Source organism: Amaranthus tricolor, chromosome 8 (genome assembly GCF_026212465.1).
Source record: "Amaranthus tricolor cultivar Red isolate AtriRed21 chromosome 8, ASM2621246v1, whole genome shotgun sequence".
In the NCBI taxonomy this organism is placed as follows: Eukaryota; Viridiplantae; Streptophyta; class Magnoliopsida; order Caryophyllales; family Amaranthaceae; genus Amaranthus; species Amaranthus tricolor.
The window spans coordinates 21,698,934-21,711,496 of NC_080054.1; the positions used below are offsets into that span (position 1 = coordinate 21,698,934).

At 34.9% G+C, this 12,563-nt stretch overlaps 1 long non-coding RNA gene across 1 annotated transcript; it reads left to right on the forward strand.

Moving 5' to 3' along the window:
• The first annotated feature begins 2,301 nt into the window (after window positions 1-2,301).
• Window positions 2,302-5,786, forward strand: LOC130820163 (uncharacterized). Its single transcript, XR_009045120.1, has 3 exons — window positions 2,302-2,586; window positions 3,572-3,649; window positions 4,967-5,786. It is a non-coding gene; the product is annotated as an uncharacterized LOC130820163 (long non-coding RNA).
• Window positions 5,787-12,563: the final 6,777 nt, after the last annotated feature.

Below are 12,563 nucleotides of genomic sequence, written 5' to 3' on the forward strand. Positions count from 1 at the left end.
GCAATGGTATGAAAGACTGTCAAAGTTTTTGATACAAAATAACTTTATTAGAGGAAAAATTGACAAAACCTTATTCTTTAAGAATAAAGGTTATGATATTTTGGTTGTTCAAATTTATGTTGATGATATTATTTTTGGTGCGACCAATGATTTGTTATGTAAAGAATTTGCCAACCTTATGGGCACAGAATTTGAAATGAGCATGATGGGAGAATTAAATTTCTTCCTTGGTTTGCAAATTAAACAAACTGAAAATGGTATTTTTATTCATCAACAAAAATACATAAAAGAACTTCTTAAGAAGTATGGGCTAAACAACGCTAAAACCAACCATACACCCATGGCTACAAATGTTAGATTAGATGAAGACCTAAAAGGAACTAACATAGATCAAACAATGTATCGAGGCATGATAGGTTCCTTATTATATCTAACTGCAAGTAGACCCGATATTTCATTTAGTGTTGGTTTATGTGCTAGATTTCAGTCCAAACCCAAAGAATCACATCTCACAGCAGTAAAACAAATTTTAAGATATTTGAAGGGAATAGACGACTTGTCCCTATTTTATCCTAAAAGTGATGTTTATGATTTAAAAGGCTTCAGTGATGCAGATTATGCAGGTGATCTAGTTAATAGAAAAAGCATGTCAGGTATGGTACAATTTCTTGGCTCATGTTTAGTTTCATGGAGTTCCAAGAAACAAAACACGGTTGCATTATCCACAGCCGAAGCTGAATACGTAGCAGCAGCAGCTTGCTATTCCCAAATGCTTTGGATAAAACAACAACTAAGAGATTTTGGTATTAAAATTGAATGCATTCCTATTTATTGTGATAATACCAGTGCTATATGTATATCTAAAGATCCAGTGCATCACTCACGAGCTAAACATATACATATTAGACATCATTTTCTTAAGGATAATGTAGAAAACAAAAATATTGTATTAAAGCATGTTAATACAAATGAACAAGTTGCAGATATTCTGACCAAACCACTTCCAAGGGAACAATATGAAAAGATGAGATTGGAACTTGGTATGATCAAGCTCCACTAAAGTTGGTTGCATGAAATTCCCAATGAAGCATCATGAGAATGAAAAAGGTTAGGAATCAACCTTAATATCTTGATTGAGAATCAATTATTGAATGAATCAGGTAAACACTTAATAAAGTTTGTACTACGAATGTCTTCTCGTTTGTATGTTGTTAATTTGATCAGACCAAAGCAGTATGTTCATTGTTCTCTTCATATAATATTTTATAACATCATAATTCATTCTTTTTATAATTTAATATTTCATAATTTTGTTCTTAATTTTTTTAATATATAGTCAACATAAATCAATAAAAAATATGGAAAACGGTTTTCATTTCTTCATATAATCCTTCCAAATCACAAGTAATGATGATGGCATTGATGAGATGGGACTTAAGGTAACCGTCATTTCAAAACTTTTAAAAGCTGTCACCGTACATCATAATACGCATACATCTTCCTCTTCCTCAAGAAACCGTTCTCCTTCTTTTCTCTCAACCTTTTCAAAAGTTCAAAATGAAAACCCCAAGATCTTCAAAATCAGGCAAGAAAACCCCTAAATCCCGTACACATACCCAGCCACAACCTCTAAGAGTGGTTCATCCTCCACCATTACTGGATGCTGCACCACCCACAACCACAGAAACCACAAAAGAATCACCCAAACACACTACTGAACCTACCAGTACCAAACGCAAGATTTCATCACCAAAAAGTGGTTCATCTTCCAAAATAGTCAAACGTTCGAAGCATGTTGACCCTAATAGTGCTGAAGAAATCTCAAAGGAAATGTCTGTTGGTTTAGGACTCGACAAATACTGATATGACTCTACCCATTTTCCTCAACTGCATGACATTTTGCAACATCAAGTGTAACACCCCGAGATCCTCTGACGTCATTAACTAATATTTTAGTGATTTTTGGGTATTTTATAATTATATTAAATTAATTTTGAAGTAGTTTTAATAAATTCCTTTCGTATATGAATTTAAATATTAACATATATTTATATTAAAAATACAATTACGACTTCTAAATAAAGAGGTTTGAATCAAAATAACTATTTTATTAAAATGTCTGAGCCCACGAAGGTGAGTCTCTTAGTTGAGTCTCGCAAGAAAATAAACCGAGATAAAAATAAATAAATATAATAATAATAATAATAATAATAATAATAATAATAATAATAATAATAATGAGTATAAGAAACCCTAAATACTCATGACAGGGAGCCGCCATTCCCTCTCCTCTTCTTTTACCTTGCTCTCTTCCTCTCCCTCACGGCTGTACCCTCACCACAGCCCAAACCGCAGCTCACCACAACCCAAATCGGAATCGGCAGCCACGCTGCCCTCCTCTGCGAGCAGCCCCAAGCAGCAAGCAAGCAGGCTACGTGCCTTTCTCTTCCCATCAGCAGTCAGGCTGCTTTGTGCCGCCAGCAGGAGCAGCCGCACTCGGTGCTTCCTCCACCATCCCCCACAACGCTGGTTCACCACCACCACAACCTTATCCACCTCTTCACCATTTTTACTACTTTTAACTTTGTAAGCCATCTCTTCTTCTCCCATTTGATTCTTCTTGTTTTCAATTTAAGGTTTTATGAAGTTTGAGTGTGATGTTGATTTTTTTTTTTTTGTGTTATTTTCATTGAATCTTTTTGTGGGTAAGAATTTAATTGATGAATTAAACATGTTTATGACTTAGGGTTTGAAGTGTGATTGAAATTATGGGTTGTGTGTTGGTTTTCGTATTAGTTTCTTCGAATATTGATATGTGTAGTGATTAAATGTGTTACCTTTGAACATGAAACGATTAGGGCTTGGATTTAGAGATAAAAAATTACTAATAATGTGTGTTATACTATATTTTGGTGATGATTGATTAGATAACTTTAAAAGTTGTTTTAAGATTTAGTCGATTGGTTATTATTGTGAACAATTAGTAATGGTGATGATGTTAGTTGACTATGAAAGTGATTTCGATTGATTATATTGGGAATACTAGTTACTAATTGTTGTGGGTTAATTGTTGTAAATTAAAAATACCCTTATTAGGTTGTTTTTGAAATCATAGATACATGATATTGATAAGCCAAGAGCATAATGTCAACTTATCGTAGATGGTTGCTAAAGTTATTTGTCGTGTTGTTTTGATTATAGTTCATAATAGCCTTGGAGAATGCAACGAATGATATCCCGATATGATAACTCTAAGATTTGCTTTATCGTTATATTAATATTATATTAAAATCGTAAGATTTAGTTGTGATTAGTTATTTTTGGGTAACGCGAGCCGATATGCTCAAAATTAGTTAATGCAAAGAAACGATTCACACATACTTCTACTTTAAATTGATGGAAATACTTACGCTGTGTTGAGTCAATGATTTTGACTTGTATTGAATGAGTTGTGTGCGTGTTAGAGTAGTCGAAAACTCATGTTGAATGGGTGATAGCTGTTACTTGGATATTTAGTTTGGTATGTCAAGTAGTTAAGAGAACTTATTAGTTCTACTCATAACTCATATAGGTGGCCATTTCGTAAGAGGAAAATGGAGCCTTAGTTGGGGTGATTTTGTGACTTTTGATCGTGCAGTGACGCTTACAGGTACGTACACGCAGAAACTAACCCTTATATGTAATTTGCTTTAAGAAATTATTGTTTATTGTGATAATATACATTGCATTGAAACTATGAGATACTATTGAGTACACTTTACATGAAGAGCTATCGACTATGAAATCCTTGCGCTTAGAATAGTTTAGAGAATGAGAGTTAATAGAGGACGAGAACTACCCCTTATTTATTTAAGAATTAGATTATGCCTAATTGGAGTTAGAATGACTCCTTTATAGGTGAATTTCATATTCTATTGAGTGGCTCGGTGGGTTTTGGCGCGCTGCTATCCCCGCGCTCATTAATAATTGAGAGTGAAAGTTATTCCCATCTGATAAGGTACTATATTATGATTAGCTGGCGTGACATAACTGGACTATGTCCGGTTGTTTTATTAGTCCCCTAGGTGAGGTTCGACGGGACCATCGTAAGGGGGGTATGAGCATGCTTGGGTCACTGGGCGCCGGATGGCCGATACCGCCCCTTGACCGAGGTGATACCATGCGGGCCTTGCAAACCCCAATATGGTGGCCTCTTCATTGGTTTAGTACCCCAGTGTGTTAGGTTTTTCCCGAAGGTAGGACTCGAGAGGGTCAGCTGGAGGGGGCATGAGCTCATACTTTGCCATGGGCGCTGGATGGCCGATAACGCCCTTGGCCGTGTCACTATGTCAGAAAGTAGAGAAAAGATCCACTGATAGAAAACTATTCAGTGATAGAAGATTTATTCATTGATTGAATGTTATTTATTGATAGTAGGTTCATTCTTTGGTAGAAAGCTTACGCGTTGATAAAACGTTTACTCTTTGATAGAATATTTACTCATTGATAGAATATCTACTTATTGATAGAATAGTTTATGCTAGCGAGAAGTGTGCCTAAGTTAAGTTACCTCAAGGGTATTACGGACTATAGTCAAACTTACCTCAAGATAGACAAGCTCTATAAGGTCACGTGTTAGGTATTCTGTTAATGCCTTGGTCGAATTAAACTATGCGTGTTTTTCAAGAGTTTATGTTTGAAAAGAGGAGCGTGAAGACCTGCATTCTACCTAAGAGCACATGGTTCGGGTTGGAAAGCACGTAATGAAAATAAGAAGTATAAGTGGCCGATAAACAGTTACTATCTGTGCTTGCGTTTTATGAAATCATCTTATGTTGTTTTATGATATAATATTATCTAGTAGTTGGCCTTACTATATTTGATGCTAGTTACTGACGTGTACGTGTTTGTGTTTATGTCTGTTTGTTGATGACTTTCTATGATTGTCCTGCTATGACACATTGGCCTTTGGTCTAATGTCGAGCAGCAGGGGGATTATAGACAAGCGTAGCAGGTACTGGAGCTTCTTTTGCATTGCATTGCATTTGGGAAGAGTGACGAGAGCGAAGCATACCCTGTGTCATACCGCTACCTTTCGATTTCGTAGTTTTTGTTATCTTTTGTAAACCATGGTTGTATATGTTTTGTTATGAGGCCTTGCGTCCTCCCTCGCATATTTGTATTTCCGCTGCGTAGTTTATAACTCTGTATGGTTTTGAGGAGTTAAGTCTTTTTAAAACGCAAACGTCGACACTGGAACCACGATTCATGCTTGGCATGTTGATTTGAGAAGCCGGCGACGAATTATTCCGCCCTGACATAGCTTTGATAGGCCGTTGGTGCCTTTACTTTATTAGTTTCTGAATTAACTTTTGTTTTTCTACAAAGACGCACAGTTTTAAGGCAGATGCTGCCAAAATTTCCACTCTCCTTTTTAAAGTTAATAATTAAAGTTTATCTAAATTCTTTTCCTTTTTCTTTTATGTAACACCCGAATTTCCTTCCGTCCTTTACGGTTTTTGCTTCGTTGAGGGGTCGGAAATTCTGGGATGTTACAGGTGGTTACCAGAGCCAGTGGTCCCTATTTTCGACGCTTTGTGTCCTCAAAATCGTGTAGAAATTGCTTGAAGTTAGAAGTCATTCTTGAGAGTTTGGGTAGATATGGGATAGGTGCATACATTACATATTCATGCATAATGATTACCATTGCACGTGCATAGATCAATATATAGTTTGTTTAGCTTTTTATGAGACTCATTCTCATGTGTGTTGTTATTATAAATAATAATTATGATGCTGGTTTGAATGATGACATGATTTAACAAATCAGTAGAGTTGAATGATGTATTATCAAGAAATAATGAAATTTTTGAGTATTTGGTTCAACTCATGAGTTGTATTATAAGTAGTCATTATGAAGATATGAAATATGAATGAAGAAATTCTAGAGAATTTGGTTGCATCGGGAACTTCCTCTTGCTCGTGATGATTATATGAAATTTAGTTTTATGTGTTTGAGTATTTGTTCATGTTAATTGCTTTCATAAAGCTTACTACTTTTGATATTGATTCTATACATGAAGCCACTATTTATTTATCTGCTTGAGCATTTCCTTTGTCAAGTGCATTCGTCCATCATATCATAACATAGAAGTTGGTGATCATAATTCTCTTGAATATGTTGAATGACTGTGCAAGTACGAGCGTAAGTAGTTTGAATTAAAATAAGGATAAGAGCTAAAGGGCAATAAGAATTCGATATATAGTAAATGAAAAAAAAAAGGGGTCATGTATGCGATACCTTGTAAATAAATTTTTTTTTAATCACCAGTTGATGATAATAATGTGGTCATAGTTAAAGTACAGATGTGTTAAAACCTAGATATAAGCAGAAGATCGAGAGCACGCTAAGAGTTTATAGTTTGAGAATTCAACCCCCAATTTTGAACCATGGTTTATAAGAGTATGATTGATATATTCTTCATATAATGATGAGTTTAAGTTAAGAGATTGTTTTCAACGTCTCAAAGTGTTTAAAGATAATGTTATATTAGTTGGACTAAATTATCACATTAGTATTGTTGTTCAAACTGAAATTACCTTAATATTTTCATTTGAAGTTATTATTCTTACTAGGTTGAGGCTCTTGGCCTTTGTAATCGTGTGGCATAACTTTGATAGGCCGTTGGTGCCTTTACTTTATTAGTTTCTGAATTAACTTTTGTTTTTCTACAAAGACGCAAAGTTTTAAGGCAGATGCTGCCAAAATTTCCACTCTCCTTTTTAAAGTTAATAATTAAAGTTTATCTAAATTCTTTTCCTTTTTCTTTAATGTAACACCCGAATTTCCTCCCGTCCTTTACGGTTTTGGCTTCGTTGAGGGGTCGGAAATTCTGGGGTGTTACATCAAGAATGGGAAGTTTTGATGTCAAATTTTAGTTGCAATTCCATTTTTCCAAATCTAATGCGAGAATTTATTTCAAATTTCTCAAATAATTGTGGGATGTGCTCTAGTACTGTCAAGAACATCAAAATAGAATTTAATAGTGCATTGCTGGGGGAATGGCTTAATGTTCCCAATGTTGGGTTTGATACTTACTACGTTGGTTCAAAAATAGCATTTTTTGGGATAAATGAAAAAACGGTCTTAAAATTTTTAGGGATTGAGCAAAGAAAAGGGAAAATAAGCCATAACATTTTGAATCCTCTGCATAAATTACTGTACAATATTGCACGTAGATTTATTTTGCCAAGAAACTCCAAAAGGAGTGAAGTAAGTTTACGTGATGATACATTGATTTACTACATGGCTAATCACATAAAGATAAATTTTCCATCTTTGATGATATCTCATTTGTCTGATTGTATTGAGAAGAAAAAATTTGTTGGTTATGGAGGATTGTTGACCTGGATATTCAGAAAATTTGATGTCCCTTTGGAAGGGTTGGAGTTCCCAATGGGACCCAACATGAAAGTAGGTGCAAAGTGTTTACAAAATTTGCACTTAAAATTAAATGATGAAGGGATGTTAATACATTATTTAGAGGAGAAAATTGAAGTTGGTTCTGAAGAAGAAGGGATTGAAAAAGAAGAAGAAAAATTGAGGGAGGAAGAATAGGAAGAAAAAGAGGAAAAGGAGCAAGGACCTGTTCCCACTGATAATATTGAAACAGAAGAAAAAGGGGAACAGGATGGAGAAGCTAGTAAGGGGGAAGCAGAACAGGAGGGAGTCTTAGGAGAAGATGCTTATCACAATCTCTGTAATGATTCAAGTGATGAAGAGACTGTGATAGCATTGAGGAGAAAGGCTAAATCTGTTCAGAGGAAGAGTAGGAGGTTAGCCTCGAAACGTAAGGCTACATTGGTTGATGATACCACATTTGAGACCATGCCTGAGTCTACATCCAATAAACCTCCCTCTCCCAAGCCAACCACATCACCACCTCAATCACCTATTCACTTTACACCACCACCATCTCAGTCCTCACCAGGTACGAGTTGTGCTAATCCTGATTCTGTTCCTGCAGCTTCTTCAAACTTCATTCTCTCCAAGCTCCTTGACCTACAGTCTCAATTCACTGTTTTTCAAGATGAAATTCGAGTCTCACTTGCTTCAATCGTTGATCAACTTACCTTGATGGAGAACCGTCTTGGTGCAAAGTTGGATACTGTTGAAGTGCAGACCGAATACATAGATGAAGAAGAGACTGCTCCCTGATTCCTCTTCCCATGTTTTTAATGATTTGTTGGCTGTAACATTAATCAAACAATTTCACTTTTGTCTTTGTACCATCTGGGGTACAAGTTTGTATTTGAACATCTGCTATATTTCTTTCTTTTGTTTTTATTTCTAGTCTGTGATGACTAACATTATGCAGATTTGATTACTTCTTATGGTGCTTACTTTCATTATTGTTTCTTGCTTTCATCACTGACAAATCTATATGGTTTGTGCTGAGGTTTGATAACCCCAAATTCTTTTTGATTGATGACAAAAGGGGGAAGATTATGCACAAACTTAAGGAGAGCTGTGAATACACAGTACATATCTTGATTGATTTATATTGCTTTTTATGGAAGTTAATGTGTTGTGTTTATGATAGCTTAGAATCTGATCATCTGTGTTGATATTAAGTTTTATGGATATTTTGATTAATTGTTTTAAAGTTGTTTCTTTGTTTCTTTTGAAAATACTTAATAATTTATGTTTTAGTCTATTTTATTTTAGTTTGTTTTAGTTTAATTATTTTTGAAATTTTTAAATCATATTTGATATTATGTTTTTATAGAGTAAGTTGGTTTATGTATGCTTGGTAAATTATATTGTAACAAGTTGATTTACTAAGTTATTTAGAGTTGCTTTAATCTCTAGTATGCTCTAAGAAATTTGTTTTACTCTAGTATACTTAAGTTTGTTTATAAAGTTTGTCATCATCAAAAAGGGGAAATTTGTTGGCTCTTAAGGTTTTGATGATGACTTCACTTTTAAATAAACAAACATGTTTTAGAGATTGTTTTGTAGGTATATATCCGATTTTGTTGAAATCGTTGATGAAGCCTATGACTTGGTTCGTGGAAGTTGTACATGTCTTAAAGATCCAAGAAGTTAGATAAGTGTTATAATGTTGAAAGTAGATGTACAGTCTACTGTTCCCAAAATGAACAATCTAACAGAAGTTGAAGCTGGAGAAAAACATCGACTGGAAAATTGCAGTTATTTTATTATTCTGTTTTTAGTTGATGTAAACGGTTAAATCTCAAATTAGTTGCTTAAATTAATTAGTAAGTTAATTGGCTAAACTATTTTTAGATTATCTAAAAATAGCCTAAGACTTTTTCTTCTTAAGATTAAGATCTCCTATTTTTTAGGATCTTGTGTTTTAATTCCTATGCTATTTTTAGCTTAAGGAAACCGCCTCTCTCTTTGAGCAAATGACAGCCGGACGTTTACTTTTTGGCAAGACCACTATCCTTTCTTTTTGAGAACGTGGAGGATAGTGGGAGGTGTGTCTAAGGTAACTGCTGGCTGTTCACACTATAAATAGGAGGGACTATGCTCAAACCGGAAATCAATCCAAGAGTGTTCATTAAAGGGAGATCATTTAAGAAAAATATTTTTTGTTTTTAAATGCCAATTAATTTATTATATTTTTCTTAAGTAATTATTTTAATTTTTATCCTCTTGAGAATTGGCCTTGTAAGGGTTATTGAGTGATTTGTTGTAATTAGACTTATGAGAAGTCTAAGGGAATAGAGAAGAGAAGCGTAAGAAGAGAAAGAGAAGGAGAAAGTAGAGAAAGAGAATTATGCCTAGAGTAGAGAAGGTTCAAGAGAAGCAAACTGTTTTATGTAATTGTAATTGATTGCCTAAAACATAGTGAGAATTTTGAAATCCCGGGGGGTCGTGGTTTTCCTTCTCATTAGGCCAAGAAGGTTTCCACGTAAAATCTTTGTCTCCTTTTTATCTTTTGCTTTTTAAGTTTAAGCTTTATTTTGTTTGTTAAAATTCCGCAAATTAGAAGAAAAACGTAGTAAAGCTTGATACACAACAATTCACCCCTCCTCTTGTTGCATTCGACCATCTTTGTGTATTTCAACACTACCCATACTAAGATTCAAAGAAGCTAGTACAAAATCAACACACAACCCATAGTTTCAAATCACACTTCAAACCCTAAGTCATAAACATGTTTAATTCATCAATCAAATTGTTATCCACCAAAAAGATTCAATGAACTTCACACAAAATCAACATCAAACTCAATACACTTAATAAAACTCCAAATAAGACTAGAAAATTAATTGGAGAAAAGAGAAGAGATGGCTCACAAAGGTGAAACTAGAAAATGGGTCAAGAGGTTGGTGGTTCTTGTGGTGGTGGCGCACAAGGGCCAAAAATGGCTGGAGAGAAGCCCAAAATCATCCAGCAGCTGGCGGCTGCTCGTGGGTTGGCTGCCGGCTGCTCCAGCGAGGGAGGAGGGAGAAGAGGGTTGTGGTGCGGTGGCCGCCTGTAGAGGAGAACAAAAGCAACACGGCACGCTGCTGGTGGTGGTCACAGTGGCACGGCTGCTGGGGGGTGGGGAGAGACATGCAGCCTACCTACTGCTCGCTGCCGTGAAGGAGGAGAGAAGCAGCCTTCCTGCTGCCGGCTGCCGTGAGTGAGATTGGTGGTGCTGTTGGGAGGCTTCAAACGTGAGGCTTTGAGGGAGTATGGTGTCACAGGGAGAAGAGGAAGAGGGAGAAGGAAGAAGGAGGGAGTGACGGCTTATGGGAAGGCAACGAGGGTTTCGTGCCCTTTTTATCATGGTTATTATTATTATTATGTTTTATTCATTTATTTATTTAATCTAGATTTATTTTATTGCGAGGCTCAACTAAGAGACTCACCTATGTGTACTCACACATATTAATAAAATAATAATTTTGATTCGAACCTCTTTATTTAGGAATTGCAATTGTATTTTTAATATAAATATATGTTAATATTTAAATTCGTATGTGAAAGAAATTTATTAAAACTACTTCAAAATTAATTTAATATAATTTAAAACACCCACAAGTCATTAAAGTATTAATTAATGACGTCACAAAATCTCGGGGGTGTTACAATACCCCTAAAGATTCAAAGCAAAGTTTACTTTCCTTTCAATATGATGGTAAAGATAAGCAAGCTGGTAATGTTAGTATTACTTAGAATAAATTTGATGCAATGAGTTGTAGAATAGCCTTGTCTTTTATGATAATAGTTGATGAGCTTCCATTTAAGTTTGTTGAGGGTCTAGGTTTTTTGCATTATTCAAGTGTTTTAGAGCCTAGGTTTCGTGTGCCTTGTAAAGTGACTATTGCTAAAGATTGTTATGAGATTTTTATATCTGAAAAAAGAAAGCCTAAGAGTTACTTGAAAAAGATTAATGCTAGAATTTCTTTAACTACTGATACATGGACTTCTATTCAACAAATTAATTACATGTGTTTGACTGCTCATTTTATTGATAATGATTGGAAATTACAAAAGAGAGTTTTAAATTTTGTCCAGTTTCTAGTCACAAGGGTGATGATATTGGTAATGCTGTAGAAAAATGTTAGCTTGAATGGGGGCTTGATAATATATTTTGTATCACAGTTAACAATGCTTCCACTAATGACACTGCTATTGTTTATTTGAAAAAAAGATAAACGGTTGGAAAACAGGGGTTCTTAAGTGTCAATTCTTACATATGCGTTGCGTAGCTCATATAATTAATTTGGTGGTTGGTGATGGAATGAAACTTGATAATGATTCAATTCAACGCGTGAGGCAAGCTGTTAGATTCATTATGCAGTCACCTGCAAGATTACAAAGATTTAAAAATAGTGTTTTAGATGAGAAAAGTAGTTCCAAAAAATTGTTATGTCTTGATGTGATTACTAGGTGGAATTCTACCTTTTGATGTTGAGTGCCGCTATTGATCTCGTGCTTGGATTTTAGAGGTACGCAGAGGAGGATCCTCATATATGAGGCTGAGTTAAAAGAAAGAGAGAAATTAGGCAAGCCTGAACATGATGATTGGGAGAATGTTAAGAGATTTTGTGAATTCTTAGGAAGGTCTTATGAGTTGACTTTGTGTGTTTCTGAATCTAAGTATGTTACCACTAATTTGTTTTTTCATGAACTTGTGAATGTTTCTGCACTTTTGAAAGAGTTAAGTGTTGGTCATGACTTTGAAATGTCAACGATGGCTAATAAAATGAAAGAGAAATATGACAAGTATTGGGGTGATCTTGAAAAAATAAACTTGGTCATTTTAATTGCTGTAGTATTTGATCCTCGCTATAAGATTGATTATGTGGAGCGGATGTTGACTGAAATTTATAAGGAAAAGAAAGCCAAGTCAATTGCTTTGAAATTAAGGGAGAGTTTGAATGCTTTGTTTGAGGAGTATCGAGGTTCATCATCAAGTGAATCGAATAAGGAAGAAGTGTCATCTTCTATTAAGGATGGGAATGTTTCATTTGCACAAAAGAAAATTGAGTATTTGAAGAACAAATATAAGAAACAAAAGTGTGAGAAAGAGGGAGAATTAAAGGCTGAATTGGATAAGTAT